General features: G+C 40.7%; 1 protein-coding gene across 1 annotated transcript in view; it reads right to left on the bottom strand.

The window, feature by feature from the left end:
- Positions 1–21,165, bottom strand: part of LOC131686797 (uncharacterized) — a 352,205-nt gene that overhangs the window by 176,840 nt on the left and 154,200 nt on the right. The window lies entirely within an intron of this gene.

A 21,165-nucleotide genomic window follows, 5' to 3' on the forward strand; every position in this document is an offset into this window, starting at 1 on the left:
TCCGTCTACTATCAAAATGTTCGAGGAATGAGAACAAAAACTTAGGATCTTGCTGGCGCTTTCCTCTTGCTATTACGATGTTATTGTTCTCACAGAAATCTGGCTACGTGCTGACATACATAACTCGGAGCTTCTGGTGGCGTTCTTATTGCGCTAAAAATAATCTCACCGGCACTGTAATAAAAATGCCTGGTTTTGAATGCTTGGAACAAGTTATTGTGCGTATATATCTGCGGCCGAACAGCAGTCCACACCTGTACAATGCCCACTCCTCTGCAGTTCAACAAATTCTGGATAAAGCTAGTAGCTCAGACAGTGTACTTATTGTAGGTGATTACAACCTTCCCCATCTCAGATGGATATTCGACGATGATCTCAAATGTTACCTGCCTGAAAATGCCACAACCGAACAAGAGATAGCTATCACGGAAACGATAGTCGCTGGGGGACTGTGTCAAATCAACTCGCTCACTAACGCAAATGGACGGACGCTCGATCTAGCATTCGTGAACTACGACGATTTAGTCAAACTTCTCGAGCCTCCGACCTCTATACTCAAAGCCTTCGTGCTGAGGTTTAACATGCAAGTTGAAACAGAAGACGCTTTTGCCGAATCCGTCGACGGTCTCAATTTTGACTTCAATCGCTGCAATTTTGACGAAGTGTCTGCGGCCTTCGATGCTGTTGACTGGTTAAGTGGAAACGATCTGGATCATGCTGTCGCGGTGTTCTACGGAACTCTATACGAGATACTACGCCGCATAGTTCCTAAGAAACGTGTCAACAGAAAGACGGACTACAAATATCCGTGGTGGAATTCCGAGCTTCGTCGTCTACGCAACATTCTCCGAAAACATCACAAGCGTTACTTCCGTCATAAGACCGACGAAAAATAAAGCTGTTCTTCGCCGAACCGAACTTCAATACGAAACAGCCCGGAATAGTGCATTCGGCGAGTATATAAGTCACGTCCAAAGCAACCTTCGGAACAACCCCTCGACGTTCTGGAAGTTTGTGAACAGCAGAAAACGCTCTGGTGGCATTCCCGTAAATGTTTATCTTGGAGATGCCAGTGCGCGATCCACAGCCGAATCCGTAGACCTTTTTGCAGAACATTTTTGTGGGGTATTCACCAACCCAGCTATCTCTCCCTCACAAGAGTATATAGACACATTACCATCATACAATATCAGTCTCCCTAGCTTGAATATGACTCAAGCAGACGTGTTGAAAACTCTATCCAGTGTCGACCCATCGAAAGGACCAGGCCCGGATTGTTTGCCTCCGATATTCATAAAAGGATGTGCACGATCATTGTCATTGCCGATCAGCATTATTTTTAACCGCTCAATCACTGAAAGCGTCTTCCCGAGTGCATGGAAACAAGCGGCTATATTTCCAATTCACAAGGCTGGAGACATTCACAATGTTGAAAATTACAGAGGAATCTCACTTTTGAACTGTTTTGCTAAAGTCCTTGAAAAATTTGTTTACAATGAGATGTACGCTGCTGCTTCTCACATCATCGACGAATGTCAGCATGGATTTGTGAAGCAACGTTCTACAACTTCGAATTTGATGATGTACACTAGCATCTTGGTCCCCTCTGTTGAGAAGCGTCAACAAACTAATGCAATATATTTTGACTTCTCGAAAGCATTCGATAAGTACCTCGCAACATTGCTCTTCTGAAACTGCAAAGACTAGGATTTCCTGCGTGGTTAACTGGATGGTTGCAATCATATCTGTCTAGTCGGAGTGATTTCGTTGAAATTGGTTCAACACGTTCTAGCTTGCTCGACATGCCAACCGGAGTCCCTCAAGGAAGTCACCTAGGGCCGCTAATTTTTATTTTATTTATAAACGACATTTGTGCTCGTATCAAATCTGGAAAACTATTCTTCGCCGACGATTTGAAGATTTTTCGTTCCATTGCTTCTGGACTTGACTCTGCTGCAATTCAAGATGATGTACTTAATATTGAACAATGGTGCCTGTTGAATGGTATGCAGATAAACGTTGACAAATGTAAAATGATAAGTTTCAGACGATCATCCACTCTATCTCATTATGAGTACTTGCTCCAAGGCCGCGTCATCGAAAGAGTGGACTCCATTCGTGACTTGGGAGTGCTTTTTGATAGAAAGCTTAGCTTCTCGGATCACATCACCGCAACGACGGCGAAGGCATTCGCAACACTTGGTTTCCTGAAGCGAAATACCGCTGGCTTTAACTATTTCTACGCAATAAAATCTCTATATTGCGGATTGGTGCGAAGCATTTTGGAGTATGCTGTGCAAGTGTGGGCTCTACATCACAACGTCCAAATAAACCGACTAGAACGCGTACAAAGATGTTTCGTGCGATACGATCTAAGAAATTTGCCGTGGAACGACCCTGCCCATCTACCACCTTACAACGATAGATGCATGCTGCTTGAGTTACCGACGTTAGAGTTCCGCCGCACATTCTTGCAAAGAATGTTTATATTTGATATGTTGTGTAAAAACATTGACTGCCCAGATATTCTTGCACGGATTAATGTGTTTGTACCTCCTCGCGCTCTAAGGAATCGTCCTCTTTTGTGGATTCCTAGACATCGTATTGTTTACGGTCAAAACAATCCTGTGGATAGATGTTGCTACAAATACAACGAAACTTCACATCTGTTCGACTTTAATGTCACCAAATCTAGTTATATGTTAGCTATTAGGAATTTTTAATTAATTTAGATAGTATGTTCTATTTTTTAATAATCTGTACGGTATCTACCGAAGATCGAACAAATAAATAATAACTCAGAAAATTTACTAGTATTTATATATTAACCGAAATATTCTGCTTGTTCAGAATCAATAGAGCTTGAAACTCCGCATTGCGCTGTGTAAGAACACTGGCGAGAGCAACTATTAGGTGAGTTACTATATCAGTAGCCATAGCCATCTCACCTAAGCATATGTACTACTAGATTCCACGAACTTTAACAGCTGCAACGCGTGAACATATGTAAAGGTTATACGGAGCGTTGTACGACAAAAAGAAATACTAAGCGTTTACAATCTTAAATCTACAACTTACATCTACTTACTTATTTCCTAGGAATTTTATAATCTAAATAAATTGAGGATTGATAAAATTGGATTATGAATTTCTTGTCTCTGCAGCGTGCCTAACAATGACAGATTGATTAAAATATGTTAAATTTTGCAGAATGTGATGATTTTTACGCATTACCTCATTTTAATTCGTCGTATCGCATATTTTTCAAATAGTCCCAAACTTAATCAGTTTAGTCCCACTTAGCATCATTTACCCTAAATTGATTCATTTTCATGAAGAAAAAACTGCTTTTATCATTATTCAAGATGACCGCTTTTCCATGCTTTCACAGTTGAACCCTAACGGCGACGTGTTACGAAATTTATCCAACGATCATAGTAAGCCTGGCAAATCTTTTACAGCACAATATTCTATTGGGGCTATAAACAGTGATGCCAGTTTTACGGATTAGAAGGACGAATACGTTTATGACATCAACGGCAATTTGAAATGTGCAGATTTATCTCCGGGGTACTTTCGATGGAGGTTGTCAACAATGATCCATGGCTAAACTTTCTGTTGAAGTAAAGATCAGAACTAAAATATATGTCTTGGAAGGGTAAATCTGTAAGCACACCAATAAAAGCACGTCGAGCGATACTATATATTTGCGATCAAGCTCTCTTGACAAACGTTGCATCGGCATTCTTGTACCGTTGCATGTTTTTATACTAACATGGAGCAATGGGTTTTGAGGATAACGAGTAAAATAGCTTGATCAACGTCTATGCGCCGACAATCGACAAACTGAAAATTTGCACAGTTCTTCTTCACATCATTCCCCCTTTAGAAGCTTTTATTTTTACTCGATTTTTGAATTTTTCATAGAGCTTTGAATTTAAAGTTTCGATTTCTGCTAGAGTAAGATCGAATAATATTTTATTGTAAAACTAATAGTGCTAAAACTTTTGTAAAAAACTACAAGGGGCAACCCTATGGGGTTGCACGAACTGTAGACGTAGGACTATACTACTTAATGTAAAATATTTATTTTGTTAGTACATTTAGAGTAATAATAAATCAAATATGTTTTTTACGTATAGCTTAAGCACAACCAATTAACATCGAAAAATACATATTGAACCAAACTTTCTTGATTATCAGGTCATTTCATTTGTAGTAGGTGATCGAATCCGATTTAACTTATTTGAGACGATCTGAAGAAAGAAGACAGAAAACCGTGACCGAATTTATATCTGGCACTAAATTTTTATAGCGCAAGATCAGCTTTCAAAAATTGTAAAAACTTTTCGATTGTGTGTGGTAAAAACCCGGATCGGTGAAGAAAAATCAAATTTTAGACAATATATTCACATTTCATGTATAGACCAAGCTTTCTAGTTATATTTTGCCATTGTTGTAACTTTCCTAAAAAGTACACTTACAAATGTAGCAAATGCAGTGTTCTTAATCATGTCGAAACTATAAATATAAATATATAATATAAAAGAATCGAAAATAATTTTATATGTATATGGATTTTGATGCGTTTTTGCAACGGTTTTTCGAGTATGAATGAATTTCATAAATAGGCTTTGTAGTATGTACCAATTAGCAGAATCAAAATAGGATAGGCTGAGTGGAAATGAATCAATGAATTGATCGAACGCGAATAATAAACTTTCTTTGTGTTTTCCATCGATCCGCGGAAATTTGTTGCTAAGAAAGTTTTTCTCTTTGCGCAACGAAAGCACAGATTGCTATCATGCAGGTTACGCACGTAACCGCCAACAAACAGGGATGCCACATTGAAAGCTGTGTTTCTGTCAAGAATATATTTTTACCATCTAAGATAACTGAAATAGGAAAAATCTATGATAAATTTCCAAAAAATCACAATATTCCCAAAAATCTGTGAAAATCTGTGAAATTTTCATCGAAATGCCAAAAACCTGCCATCTGTGAAAAAGAATCTGTGATCAAAAATTGTGAAAAAAAATCTGTGATATTACAGAAAAATCTGTGAATATGGTAATCCTGCTAACAAATTAAATATACCTACACACTTAGAAAAAAAGAAAATTACATTTGACGTAAACAACATTGCGACGTATTTTGCTGTCTAATAGTAGAATTTTACATGTTTTAACATGTGAAATAAAATATTGTGTCTCTTTTGATGTAGAACTCGGTTGAATGGAGATGGAGAATTGTGAGCGCATTTTTACATGTTCTTGAATGTAAATTTAAGTTAATTTTTACGCTCCTTTTATGGGCACCTTCAAGATGTAAATATTTTTGAGTGTGTACCTACACATTCGCCTCAAACATTGAACCAAAGCGCACAAAGAAAAATGAGTCAACGCTGATGATGATGGGTAGAGCGAAAGAGACAACTAATACCACGACACTCTGTTAACCGTGTTTGCAAATGGAGCTCGAATGTACAATAGAGTGGGACACGGTTATATAGAAGAAATAAAATTTTGCTCCGATTAACTGTTTGGGTCCCATTTAGCTCTTAGAACAACTCTGCAAATTTTGAGCTCGATCGGTGAAACTATATTTTTGCGCCCACTGTTTAAAGTTTACATGGGATTTCGTATGGGAAAATCCTCTTTTGCAAAATAATTCTTCCAAGAGAATAGAATAAATAGAAATCTGATTTTTATGAGAAATTTGTCAAGGTAATGAAGTCTCGAAGTCTCTCGTGAAACGATTTGATGCTTGCGAAAAAAGTTATTGAGCAAAAACCGACTGATGCTCTGAAGATTGTTGAAAATTTCAATTTTCATAGCATCACTGCTCAGCTGGACGGTCAAATTATATACAAAATTTTTAACTTTCACTTATTATGTACAAAAAAGCTTCAATTTATCCCTCAAAACTCTTGTGAAGTGGCCAAACAGTATAGATAATTGATTTAGACACATTTATAGAAGATCAAAACAAAATTGTATATAACTGAACAACCAACAGCAGTGATGCTAGAAAAAATGAATATTTTATCAATCAGATCATCAATCGGTTTCTGCTTAATAACTTTTTTCTTAAGTGACAAATCGTTTTATGTTCTTCGAGACTTTGTTTCTTTGTTAAATTTCCTGTGAAAGTCACATATTGATTTATTTTTCGAATGCAATGGGCGACTTCTGGAGGAATTGTTTTGTGAAAGTTAGCTTTCCCATACAAAATTTCATGTAAACTTTAAACAGTGAGCGCAAAAATATAGTTTCAGGGATCGAGCTAAGAGTTTGCACAGTTTTCTAGGACCCAAATGGTACCTAAAAAGTTGCTCGGAGCTGAAATCGAATTTTTGTCCCACCCTAATGTACAAGCGACTTTGTGTACGAATAATTCTAGAGAAAATGTTCAATAGGACGTAAGTAACATTGAGAGCCTCTCTTTGTTTACTTTCTCTTTCGTTTATTACGACGTCATTACAACACTTTGCACTAATTTTCCAGTACATATCGAAAGCCGACGGTTTTTACTAGAATATTATGCAAAGAGTAGAGTAGTAAATGTTGAAATGTCCGAGTAATGAACAGAAGAGAAAGACCCCAAAGAGAATCTCTCATTGTTACTTACGTCCTATTGAAAATTTTCTCTAGAATTGTATTCGAGATTGTACATAAAAGTGTGCTGAAACGAGCACAACACAAAAGAAAGCATAGTGTTTGAACGGACAAGCCCAGTCGCCTTTTGGACGGCACTGAGTAGCGCACCTCCACAGCCAGTGTAACGGACTTTTAACTCAGACTGACTGTAAAAAAACACAGCACTGTGATTTGCTCCGCCTTGCGTTCAACAGGCAACTGAGCTTGTCCGGCCATATCCGTTCTTCAAATAGTCGATGATGACGTCATTCATAGAAGCGTAGCGCGATAGGTACACAAATCTGTCGCTATCTGGGAAGCGCTATCTGTGTGTAAATGCGCGATATTTTGACAAGGTTGCACATTATTTAAATTTTTAATACCATGATATCAAAAATCTTTGGGTTTATCTATTGGAATCTATTCTTAGAAGTATTTCGGGGCGACATGCGCAAAAAATTTGAAAATTTATCGTGATATGGCTTAATTATATGCGTTTTAAATTGGACCACTTTTCGTTACATACCATTTTTGTAGAATTTGCAAAGTGCACCCTCATATCGAAAACAAAGACGTAGTCCTACGTAAAAAAACTCTTGTAACTACCTGGGTTATAACGTTAAGAATAACTGTGCAATCTTTCAGAACGATTGATCTGGGAGTTCTTGATTTATGGTTTGCAACGCATGTTTTCAACATTTTGGAATGAAAATTTTGTAAATTGTTGTACAAATGTGGATTGATTGTATGAAAATTGACTAAACAGTAAATGCCATATATAGTGATTTTTCGACGACTAAACAGACTTAGATTCGGAGTCTCTTTTTCGAATTAACTTCAGTAATATCTCTCTAGAGGTGAAATGGTTGTAAAATCTGACTCTCCATTTGCTGCCGGCACAGGGGTTCCTCAGAGCAGTCATCTTGGCCCTTTCATATTCTTACTCTATCTCAGCGACCCAAATCTCTCGATAAAGTTGACGGAACTATCATTTGGCGACAACTTTAAATTATGCCACCTTATTAAAACATCCCCCAATGCATAAATTGTTCAATAGGATGCAACTAAATGCTTTTCAATTCTCAGTCGATTCTTTTACCCGCATAATTCAATAATTACTTTTGACTGTAATGTTTTGCAAACAATTCACCAATAAGAATAATCCTTGAAGGAGTTTTGAGTGTTCCGCTTGGTTGAAGACTGAATTTTAAGAAACAAGAGAGTTCATTTATATACTCTGCCTGAAGGTACTATATTATGCCTTGGTTCGTTCTACGCTTGAATATTGTTTTTCGGTCATCTTACTTCCCTAATTATATTCAACGTATCTAAGCTGTACAAAGTAAATTGTACGCCAAATCTCCTGGCCTTCTCTGATCGCTGCAGGCTATCGATTTCGATATTCTGTCCGTTCCGTCTGTACTTAAAAGTGGATTAATAAATTCGCTTGGATGGGAATGCATGACTCTTTTGACCATTAGTATGAAGCTAGTTCAGAAAAGGAGAGTAGGACTGACTCCTGAGAGATAGTTTATTACTCAGCGTTTGTTTTTATGATTATTTAACTCGACCAATTATACCGGTTTTTGGAAATATTTATTCGCCTTCTCCGGTTGTTTTGATCTGCTCGAGTCGAACGATATGAATACTCGGTTAGAGCGGACTTCCATGGATTTCATTCTGGGGATTAATCATTAAATATTTCTGATATTCTTTATGGGCAGAGATTATTTTTGTAGAACTTTAACATGCCTTCACCCGTTTAGTTATTCAACATGATGATAATAGCATTTTGTTTTAGGATTTACCTGATCCACATCCTATTAACTACCAATATAGACTAGAAAAAGGATTACCGAGTTCTTTTATAAGACCAAGGAGAATCAGAACAGTTGTAGAAAAAAGTATTGAGCTTGAGCTTGTTCGACCACCCTGTGTGGATGCTGAATGTAATCAGACAACTCGGTGAGTTACACCCCTTACATTTCGTTGCATTATCCCGCTATATACACATCGTGACTTCACCACCGAACCATAGAACTCTAGCAACCTTGCAACTTACCCGCCGGTTACCCGCCACACCAGCAGCAGCTCACGCGATCACGCAGAACAGTGTCTCGTCCTCTTTCTTGTACAGACCGCGCTAAAGGTAAGACGTGTACTCCGTTGTACGGGGCAAGGACATAACAAAATGGCTGGTTCCTTGGCAGCGAAAGCGGCACATTGGCGATCCTGCCAGGCTGCTGAAAATTCAGCAGGTTCAACTGGAAGATTTTTCACTGCCGGGAATACAGTTATTTTGTTTCCGGGGATTTAGTTTTTTGTTTGTGAGTGAGTTTTATTGAACAGAATACGTTCCAGCGTGTTAAAATTCTGAGAAAAGGCCAGGCGACTGAAAAACAAGAACCGGCCACATTTTTCATTTGTTAGTGGAACAGAAATGACAAAAAGAATGTTGTGCAATGGTATCAGATTCAACAAATAAAACGCGTAATTGCCGGATCAGCTAATCGCTCGCTTCAAAGTGGTAGAGCTAAATTTCCAAATTCATCTCAAGACTGGGTGTTCAATATTTTTTGTAAATTTACGCAAACTGTGAAAAGAGCCGTGTAACGAAACATTTGGCATAAAAAATTGTGCAATTTTAGTGAAATTGATATTGCAAGGAAAGGTAACTCGGTAGCGGATCGGAACGACCGCGTTTTGAGACTTGGTAGCGGATCGGGACGACCGCGTTTTATAAATTTCCTAGCTTGGGAGCGGATCATGACGACCGCGCAGGAAATAACAGGGTAGCGGCTCGGGACGACCGCACATAAAAGTATGGTCGCGGATCGGGACGACCGCCATCAAAAGATTTGACTGACAGTATTAAGTTAGCAAAATATTTTGCTTTGTACATGAATGCCATCGCAAAAAAAAAAAAACAAATTGGCAAAGATTGGTAATCATTCTAGTATCGGTATAACCTTTTGTAGCTTATTTCTGTAATCGCACTGAATACATATGTACAGCACTAACATCAATCTTCCACAGAATTTTTATACCTTATCCGATATTTTTATAGAATAACGTGAGATATTAACACGCATCGTATCAACCAAAATGTCGTCTGGAGGAAAGTATGTTCGTGCCCCCGATTTCCAAAGTGAGTCAGAAGAGTTCAATGATGATACGTTGGCCAACGAGTCAGACAGCGATGGACAGAAACGAAACCAATACGATACCAGTGAACCTGAAAGAGACAACGATAGTTCGGACTCTGGGGAAGAATCCATTGTCACTGCGAAGTCTACCTCCGAGCTTGTCGAGGCAGAGGAATGGGATGCAGTCAGCTCCGGAAATAGCACAGGAAGGAGCCCGAGTACAGAACGTCTGCCAAAGCGTTGTGAGAACCAAGATTACTATCGCCGGATGGACCAAATCGAAAATACTCTTAACCAGCTAGTGAAAGCTCTAGGTTCTAATCAGCCCCTTGGAGGAACTAACACAGTTCCACACGAGGCCGACCATAGCTGGAATACCTGCAACGTTATTGCAGGACCATCGACAAGTGCAGCTAATATTCACTGGGAAAATATTCTACCATTCCCTGATGATGTTCCAGCGAATAGATTGTGGGAACAGTGGGATCGGTTCATCGATCGTTTTGAGATCGCTGCATCCCTCTCCAACATCAACGACCCGGTAAAGCGTGCACAAATCCTGTTTTTATCCATGGGGGAAAAATTACAAGGAATAACCCGAGCCGCTAGACTTAGGCCAAGCCTGCTGGAGCCCAACTGCTACTCCATCTTCGTGAAAAATATCGAAGACTATTTACGTTCAATGGTGGATGTAACAGCCGAACACGAAGCGTTCACAAACTTGAAACAGGAGGCAAATGAACCAACGATTGCTTTCCATGCCCGATTGATGGAAAAGGTCCGCCTCTGTGGTTATAGCAGTGTTGATCAGGACCGGTTTATTCGGGCCCAGTTGTTGAAAGGAATGCGAAACAAAGAGCTGGTGAAAGCGTCACGGACATTTGGGTACGAAACTCTTTTCATCGTCCAATCAGCAACTCGTGAGGAAGCATACGCAGCAGAAACAGCTCAGACGGAGCATCCACACGCACTCGTGGTCGCTCGGAACCACCAACCCTCTCCCGTCAAAACAGCCATGGAAGCGGAAACTCGAAGCAACTGGCGATAGGTGGACGCAATCAAAGCGCGGTAGGAATGATAGTACAAACCGAGGATTGGGACGTAGATCACGCTGCCTGAAATGCAATCGCCTGTTTCACAAATTTGGATCGTGTCCGGCAGTCAACAACAATTGCAACACCTGTGGCGAGAGGGGACATTTCGCTGTAGTATGCCGGAAAAAAACTACCAACCACCTTCAAATCGAACAGCACCGTTCATCAAGATGGTTGGATGCCGAAGATAACAAAAAGGTAAACTCAGAAACCGAATGAGTATTGAATTTTGTACATTAGCTTTTTTAACTGAAATTAAATACATTGTAATAGCTTCCGAATTCTAAAACTGTTTTATTAACGTCACACTTCCAGGCAATAAAAACAATCTCGTTGGCAGATACATTGATCGATTGTCGCGTGGGATCTTCGAATCCAATTCGTTTCCTGATCGACTCAGGGGCGGATGTTAACACGATTGGTGGAGACGATTGGGCGAATTTGAAACACGAGTTCCAATCAGGCAATGCCAAACTGGAACCCATCCAACTGTCAAACGGCAGTGATTAGCGATCTTATGCGTCCAGCAAACCTATTTCAGTTACCCACGCTTTCAAGGCGAAAATTGAAGTAGTGGGTTGCTACAAACCATCAATCGAGGCTGTGTTTTATGTCATTGATCAAGGTTCTCGTTCCCTACTGGGTCGTTCCACTGCAAGTGATTTGAGGTTGCTGGAAGTCGGTATAAACAGCTGTGAAAAAATGGAGCAACCCACAAAGTTCCCTAAGGTACCAGGTGTACTAGTGAAATTCAGCATCGATACGTCAATACCACCGACAAAAAACCTGTTTTAATCCACCTAGAGGTGCAATTGTGCCTTTCTCATTTCTCCAAACTATGATTTAGTAGCTGGTTCGTACAATATAACATTATGGTAATGTTTTTCATTCTTATTACACTTGGTAAGTATATATAAGAGCACCTTTTTGCATTCATCGCGGTATCGGTTTGAATCGGAGTTTTCTATGTGATCGCACTCCACAACCCGTAACTCCGGAACCGGAAGTCGGATGGAGATGGAATTTAATATCGGTTTCCGGGGACGCAACACCTTTCATTTGAGACTAAGTTGATCAAATCGGTCTAGCCATTTTTGAGAAACCAATATAACCGTTATTCTGAATTTGGATGCTTCCGGATCCGTCGATGGTGGCCAGTGTGGCCAAAGAGACTTTGAATGACTGTTGGTGACCTAGATCTACAAATTCAACAAATGTGTTTACATTTTGGAAAAAAATTCACCTTTTTACATTCATCGCAGAATTCGTTAGAATCGGGATTTGCTGCGTGATCGTACGTATCACCCTGTAATTCAGGAACCAGAACTCGTATCCACACAAAATTCAACAGCAGCTGATGGACCTTTCATTTAAAATCAAGTTTGTCAAAATCGGTTCAGAAAATTCCGAGAAACCGATGTGGACAAATCAACAAATTTTGTTTTGTAACCATACTCTTCAACTCGTAATCCGGAACAAGATGTCGGTTGAAAATGAAATTCAATAGCAACCTATGGGAATATTATACCTTTCATTTGAATCTTAGTTTGTAAAAATCGGTTCAGTCATCTCCGAGAAACCGATGTGGACATTTTGTTAACAAATCCGCACATACACACATACATACATACATACATACATACATACACACATACATACATACATACATACGTACATACACACATACATACACACAGATATTTTGCGATCTCGGCGAACTGAGTCGAATGTTATGAGTCGGTTAGAAAGTCGGTTTTTGGAGCAATTGCATAACCTTTCTATATGAGAAAGGCAAAAGAATAATATTTAGCTTAATCAGCATGAGTTCAATAGTATTTTCATGTGATTATATTTTGAAATGATGGTGGAATGGGTTTGAAAGTGGAGGGAATGGGGGGTTAGTAGAGTGGGAGTGGAGGATGCGTCAGAAATCCTTCATCTTATTTTGGTATACGGGATGGATGCAGGCAATGCGGGCGTGAGGGTGGTCCAAGGAGAGGGGAGTGATGAAGGATGGAGGTGTAAGGGCAAGACGGAGGGGGGGGGGGGAGGGGGCGGCGACGCAATACTCAACTGCATATTTTGTCTTCCATTTGAGACTTGGTTTGAGAAAATCGGTTCAGTCATCACCGAAGAACCGATTTGACTTTAATTGTGGAATATGCCCGGAATTCCGGACTTCCAGAATCGTCGATAGTAGGCAATATATTCAAAGAATGTTTGATTGGCAATCAGTGATCTAGATCTGCGATTAGAAGTTATTTGGTGACCATTTCAATAGTTTTTAGCCTCTGAGGTATTACGATTGTACCGATTTATATGGGAAATTCCAGTGTATCCTTACTAACACCCCTGTAACTCCGGAAGCAAGAGTCAGAACCGAATGAAATTCAGCAGCAGTCAATGGCATTACTATATCTTTCATTTGAAATCAAGTTCGTAAAAATCGGTAGAGAATTCGTTGTGGAATGGGTGTGATATTAGCTTAGGAACTTGGCGGGTTCCCCGAGGGCGTCATGAACCGTCATAGGTGGCCAATGTGGTCAAAGCTGCTTTGATTGATCATTAGTGATCCAGACCCGCAAACTAGAGTAATGTTACATCAATTTTAATATGTTTTACATCATTTGAACATCATGGTGGTACCAGTTTATATGGGAATTTGCTGTGTGACCGCACTCTTCAACCCGTAACTCCGGAACCGGAAGTCGGATCAACTAAAAATTCAATAGCAGCTTATGGGAGCGTTATACCTTTCAGATGAAACTAAGTTTGCGAAAATCGGTTCAGCCATCTCTGAGAAAATTGTGTGAGTTTAAATGACACACACACATACACACACACCCACATGCACACACACACATACATACACACACAGACATTTGCCGATCTCGACGAACTGAATCGAATGGTGTGTGACACTCGGCCCTCCGGGCCTCTGTTAAGAAGTCGATTTTTACAGTGATTGCATAGCCTTTCTTTATATGAGAAAGGCAAAACGCGTACTACAACGTCCCTGCAGCTTACAGGAAAAGCGCGAGGGCGAGGCTTTCAGAGATGGAAGTCCGAGGAATCATTGAGCGTGTTACATCGGCCCCTAACTGGATTGGCGGAATGTCGGCAGTAGCTAAAGGCAAACATGATTTCCGGCTAGTCGTGAACATGCGAGCCCCTAACCGCGCAATTAAAAGAGAGTATTATCGCTTGCCGTCGCTGGACGAAATGAGAATTAAGCTTCACGGGGCAAAATATTTTTCGAAGCTTGATTTGTCAAACGCATTTTACCATTTAGAACTCCATGAGCAGTCCAGAGATCTTACGACATTTTTGTCTGAAAATGGCATGTTCCGGTTTAGCCGTTTAATGTTCGGGGTAAATTGCGCCCCGGAAATCTTCCAACGGGAGATGTCAAGAATTCTCAGAGAAGTGGATAACATTATAGTGTATATCGACGACATCCTTATGCTCGCGAACAGTTTAGATCAACTCCGCAAAACGGTGTCTCGCGTGTTGAGAATTCTAAGAGCGAGCAACCTGACCGTGAATCCCGATAAATGCCAATTAGATAAGAGTCGGATTAAGTGGCTAGGTCACGAGCTCGACGAAAATGGATTCAACATCGATGAGGAAAAAATTAAGGATATTCGGAGATTTAGACAACCGAACACCGTGTCCGAGCTACAAAGTTTTTTGGGGCTAGCTTCTTTCGTAAGTCCTTATATTCAAGGTTTTTCAAACATCGCGAGTCCATTGTGGGCACTTACTAACAGCTCTAATACGTGGGTCTGGGGTCAGGAGCATTCAAAAGCCTTTCAACAGCTGAAAGATCAAATCGTTCAGTGCACAACATCTCTTGGTTATTTTACAGAACAAGATAGAACCATATTATACACCGACGCCTCCCCGCATGATCTGGGCGCCGTTCTCGTTCAGGAAAATAACACTAAACCCCCGCGAATCATAAGTTTTGCATCGAAAGCTTTAACAACAACCGAGAAACCAACGCGATGCTCTCGCTGCTGTGTGGACTGTGGAACACTTCGCATATTTTCTGCTAGGACGGCCCTTCGTACTTCGTACTGATTCGCAAGGTTCCACGTTTATATTAAACAGATCGCGAGAGGATTCCAAACGAGCATTAAACCGGGCGGACGGATGGGCTCTTAGACTCAGCCCGTATCGTTTTCAAGTGGAGTATGTACGAGGAAGAGAAAATATAGCAGATCCGTCATCGCGACTCTTGAAATAAATAAAATTGGGTTTCTAACAGAAAAAGAAATAGAAAACGCTACAGCCAAGGACACGCAGCTTACAGAGGTAGTAGATGCCCTTGAAACGGATGTTAGGCCAAAGCACCTGAAACAATTTAAAGTACTGTGCGGTGACCTGACCATGCGGGAAAGAATTTTGGTTAAAACAGGCTGCGCGGTTATACCTGAGAGTCTTCGCGAGAAAACGCTTGCGGTTGCACATGAGGGCCATCCATCGTCTGCTAAATTTAAAAGCATTTTAAGAGAGCGTGTTTGGTGGCCCGGTATGGCCAAAGACGCAGAGGCATGGGTGAAGTCCTGCTCGATTTGCGCAACAAATGGAAGACCTGAAAAGCCCACCCCCATGACCCGTGTTTTCACTCCAGAAACAGCTTGGGACACTATAGGTTTGGATTTTAACGGACCCTACTCTAAGTTTGGAGGTATCTCGATTTTGGTCATTGTGGACTATCGTTCCAGATACATAATAGCTAAACCAGTAAGATCCACGAGTTTCGAACACACCCGAAAGATTTTGGAGGAAGTTTTCGAGAAGGAAGGCTTTCCAAAAAATATGAAATCAGACAATGGCCCCCCTTTTAACGGGGATGAGTACAAACGGTACTGTCTTGAGCGCGGAATCAATATGATGATGATGATGATGATGATGGTCCCACCGCATACCCCCACCTTTTCTACTCCATTGTATCCTCAACAGAACGGTTTAGCAAAGAGCTGCATGAAGTTGGTGAACAAGGCAATGAGTGCTGCATCTGCAAGTGGAACAAGCTACGGAGAAGAGTTAAATGCAGCGGTTCAAGCGTATAACGCCGCTAACCACTCCGTCACAGGGATACCGCCAGAGGAAGTAATGACGGGTCGAACAATTAAACGTGGGCTTCCTCTAATATACCGTGGAAAGGCGTCCTTCGACGATAACCTGCTTAACGCAAGAGACCTTAAATCGAAAAGTGAAGCTAAGAAACGTGAGGATGTTAAACGGGGCGCTCGTCAATGTCGCATTATACCAGGAGACACGGTTATTGTAGAACGCCTGCCTCGGGCGAAAGCAGAATCACGCTTCGATCCACGCAAGTATACGGTAACGGAAGAACGAAATGGGATGCTAGTTTTGAGCGATGAAAACGGGCAGGTTTTAAAAAGGCACGTCTCACAGATCAAGAACGTTTATGATTGGAGGCAGCCCGGAGAACATATCCATTCTGAAACTCCTGTAGACAGTAACACTGATCCGATATCCCCAAAATCGTGGGCAGAAATTCCGCAATCTGATTGTTTTGAGCGTCCAGTTCGAGTAAAAAGGAGACCTGGTTATTTGGAGAACTATGTAAGAGTTGTAAAGCAAAATAAATAGAATAAAACACGCCTTGTTTATTACTAAATTACTACAAAAATAAATGATAATTTCAATTAAGAATAGTTGATCCCTAGGTTTCCCCTTTTTTGAAGGGGGTGATGTGTGGATGCTGAATGTAATCAGACAACTCGGTGAGTTACACCCCTTACATTTCGTTGCATTATCCCGCTATATACACATCGTGACTGCACCACCGAACCATAGAACTCTAGCAACCTTGCAACTTACCCGCCGGTTACCCGCCACACCAGCAGCAGCTCACGCGATCACGCAGAACAGTGTCTCGTCCTCTTTCTTGTACAGACCGCGCTAAAGGTAAGACGTGTACTCCGTTGTACGGGGCAAGGACATAACAAAATGGCTGGTTCCTTGGCAGCGAAAGCGGCACACACCCCTGGCTGCTACTCCGTTATCGATCTGAAGTTGCACAGGGAATCAGTAGATAATTATGTTTGGGAGTAGCGAAACATCTTTCAATGTGCAACTCCTGGTAATCCTAAAGTGTTTATTGATCAACAGCGGAGCCGGCCTGGCCCGAACGTAGATCGCGGATGGAAAGAGAAGGAATGTTAGTCCGATACTTGCTTTTGCTAGAGGTCGTATATACTACTGCGCACTCCAATAGTATCACTGGAGGAGGATATTAGTTAGTAACTAAATATCGACCCATCAACTCATGGACCGGGGACCGACGGCTTTACTTCCCTTCCGAAGGAAGACGTGACCACCGATTTTTTCATCTCAAAAAAATCTCAACGACCTCGGTTGGGATTGAAGCCAGACCAACTGGGATGGGTGGCGGTCACGCTTACCACTGAACTACGGGTGCCGTCACAGTTGTAGAAAAAGTATTAGCGAGCAAAAACTAACATGGTGATCAATTGATCCGTTTCAGACATAGGTGACTCAAACGCGATGGCAGGAACATGTTAAATAGGATTAGATAACCTACAGAATACAACATCACATATATCTATTTGAGTGTGGATGAATGTATTTTCGTATGTATATATTAGGGTGGGGCAAAATGACCGTTTTTTCAGCGCACAGCACTTTTTTGGTTCCATTTGGGATCCCAAATAACGATGCAAAATTTGGGGTCGATTGGTTTTGACGCGGCGTAGCGCATTGCATTTGAAATTTGTAGGAAAATTAGTATGGGAAAACCTACATTATTGCATTTTCAATTCTACAGACTACAATTCTTCCAGCAGTATGCCGAGAATTCGATAAAAGTGTAGTCTAAGATATGCTGAACAGCTTTGCTGAAGGTTGTATGGTTTTGAAATGTCTCTAAAACAAGTTATAGCTGTTCAAAGTTCGATAGATCGAATTAAGCACAAAAAAATTGTTTGCCAGCACTGCGGATGTACCAATGATATTTCATATAGCATAATAAAAAACACTATTGAAATTTTTAAATTGGTGCAAAGTTCACAAAATTATAAAGTAGAAATAATTTTATGAGATAGTGAATATATCATTCCATAAGTGTACAAAAATCCATTCAATTATCTTCAGTATTTTTTATAGATATAAAATTAACAATTTTATCGTGAAATAAAGTTTAAGGGTTAATATCTTAAATAAAAAAGGAGTTTTAACGAAATATTTATTCCAAAAGCTATTTACCATAATCCCTATACAATAACATCAATCAACAAGTGTACCAGGAGGACTGTCTTAAGAAAATTCTTCTTCCGTTCTTAAAAAGAGCATCATGCGGATGGCAAGTACGTCTTCTGCCTGGACAAGGCATCTTCCCATTACGCCAAGAAGACGCTGGAGTATCTTGAGCAGAAAAAGATATTGTACATGCCGAAAGAAAGGAACCCGACCAACTTGCCCCAATGCCGTCCCATTGAGGATTTTTTCGACTCCCTCAGTGCCCTAGTGTACAAAAATAATTGGTGGGTCAAGGATACGAAGCAGTTGACCACCAGGATACGGAATTGTATCCGGAAGATGGACGTCAGTGCGCTCTTGTAAGAGCATCGCGACTAAGTTCCATTGTACGGCTGACTAGGGCATCTTCTCTAATATTCATCGACGTTTTTTTTTGAAGAGTAAACATTATGCTTTAAATAAAAAAAATACGGCACTCGTTGAATTTTTTTTAACTACATGACTGAAAAAAATCTAATTTTTATTGAACAACCGTTAGCAACTACGAATTGTACGGTCACCATGCTCATCATTAAAACACAATTGCAATTAAAATATTTGCCGAAACTGGCAATGTAATTACAAATATAGTCTTTAGTTTAGAACAATCTGGTTTCTCCTCTTAGCCAGTTCTTCAGAATATAAAAATCGCTTAAAAATTGTTGCATTAAGTCAAAGATTGTTCCGATGCAAAGTCCAGTAATTAGTATTTGTACGTCAGCAAACCGTAGGTTGGAAATCCAAGCTCATTGAGTTTCTTCAACAAGCCGTCGGCAACCAAGTTCGATAACAAAGGTGAAGGCCACCCTGAGGACAACCGCAAATACTCAACTTCCGTAACTCAGCCTGTCGCAGTACCGAGCAAAGTATGCGGGTACTAAGCATTGCGTTTATCCACTATTGAAGTTAAGCTACATGGCCTGACACCGCGTATCACTATCAAACCGTTAAGGAAGATACTTGGAGGAACTTCTTTCCGGGTCTTCGCAACGGCGTGCGTATCGTGAGAATACGTCCGACAATTTACACCAACGAGCAGTTCCAGACAGATAAGCTAAAGAAAATGCCTTTTGTGAACCAACCATTTTACATTTGTATGAACCTTTCCAAGAAATATTTCATAAACCCCGAAGAAAACCTGGCAGCACTGCACCAATACAAACGAGTACGCAGAGGAAAATGGGAAGCTATCATTTACCCGGCTAACACCCTCTTGTCGCCCTACGGCTTACAGCTTTTTACTTACACCAACTATCGCAGATTTAGTAGGTATAGGCCGTCGGACACGGTACTAGCCACCCACACCCACTCGCATCCAGCAAAACTTCACCCCAAAGTCCGATGAGAGCAATTTAATAATCATCGTAATAATGCAATCTTGGGATAAAAAAGTCAATTTTCTTTTATAATTGTGTTCTGGTCTCTGGACGGCAATCATGATGGAAGTTTTGCAACGGTTTCGTAGTCTCTGGACGTTAGAGTTCAGTAGCAGGGGCAGGGGCTCCCTGTGTTTCTATAGGTAAACATTTTTCCAGATTGCGCCTACTGCGGTGATTACGGATGAGGTTGAAGAGTAGGCGAACCAAATCGACAATTTATGTTGCGAATCGGTAAAGTTTGTTGCTAGAACTGAAAAATGTAGCGACAATTTAACTTTTGATTTGAAATCCCTTGCGATTGAATTGAGATGGTGTCTAACAGGTTGAAGAGTTTTTCAGCAGTTAGGTCGTTAGAATAGAATCGCTTATGTTTCCCCATGATGACAAAGATTCGAAAACTGGGTCACTCTCAAAAGAAAAGAAGAATAACATCAGGATGTGTTGGGCAGTGCTTCCTTGTCGGCTGCCATTCACTTATTCGCAGATAGTTGAGCAGTTTTCGGATGTTGTCCGATAAGAGTCGTAAAAATTTACGAACGCAATATCCGGTTGGCACCTTTTTGTACCCTGCCCGTCGGAACGAGTGCTGCCTGAATGAAGAAAGCTAAAGAGTAAAATTTTATCACCTGAACGACTATTTTCAGGTTCGAAAAATTGAAAATCAATCAGCCATGTTTGTAAGGTCGTGAAAGCCGTGCGATTCCTTAGAAAGTCATCGCCCTGCCGATTTTTCCCCGTGCACTGAAAGGTGAACTATTATTAGAAGAAACAATGTTATCAGCACTCGAACAGACTCACCACCGCCTCGGGGACCCTCAATAAAGAAAGGCTCACTTTTGCAATCTTTTATTCTCCCTAATATTTACAACAAGCACAGTTCCGAAATTGGCAAAATTTACATAAAGCAAGCAGGCAAATTGAACGGGAAAATTAAATCGTTAAACTTCGAGCTTTCAGTTCTCACCGACCGACGGCGCACTCAAATTTCATCGACTGCTTTGATTCACGTCAAGTGAAACAAAAAAAAAGTAGAAGAGAACCTAAAAAAGCTAAGAAGCAATAAAAAGAACACTTCCCCCGATGCTGGTGTGCTGCCATTGTCGCGGATGGATTTAATTAAACCATAGAAATTTGGCATTTTCATTCCTGATGTCGGTTGTTGGAAGGACTTTCGGAGTCTCTTTTCCTACGTACCTTTCGCACAATACTAGAACGAGAAGGGAGGTGGGGTGTGTAACAAAGGTAACAGAACATGACGCTCGGTTGCAAATATGAGAGACAATAAATTTTCAATTTGGGCGAAATTACCACCCCCTTCCTACCAACCGAGCCGCTGCTTCCGTACAACTCGCAAAGGATTTTCTTCATTTTTTCCCTCGGTGCTTGAAGCATCGAAGTAGGCGATGCAGAGCGGTGGGATTGAGGCAATTCGGGCCCGATGGGTAATAATTCCGAAATTGATTGTAACGTGAGGTGAAACAAAAGGAAATTTTGCGTTTGAATTTGCCAACGGAAGCGAGAATGAACGCCCCGTCCCCCCAGGCTGAAATCTGTAGGAATAAAAGGCTGAAGAGTTTTCGGCAATCGAAAAGTTTTGCATTGGAAGCTAAATTAG

This window comes from Topomyia yanbarensis, chromosome 3, assembly GCF_030247195.1.
Source record: "Topomyia yanbarensis strain Yona2022 chromosome 3, ASM3024719v1, whole genome shotgun sequence".
NCBI classification, from domain to species: Eukaryota; Metazoa; Arthropoda; class Insecta; order Diptera; family Culicidae; genus Topomyia; species Topomyia yanbarensis.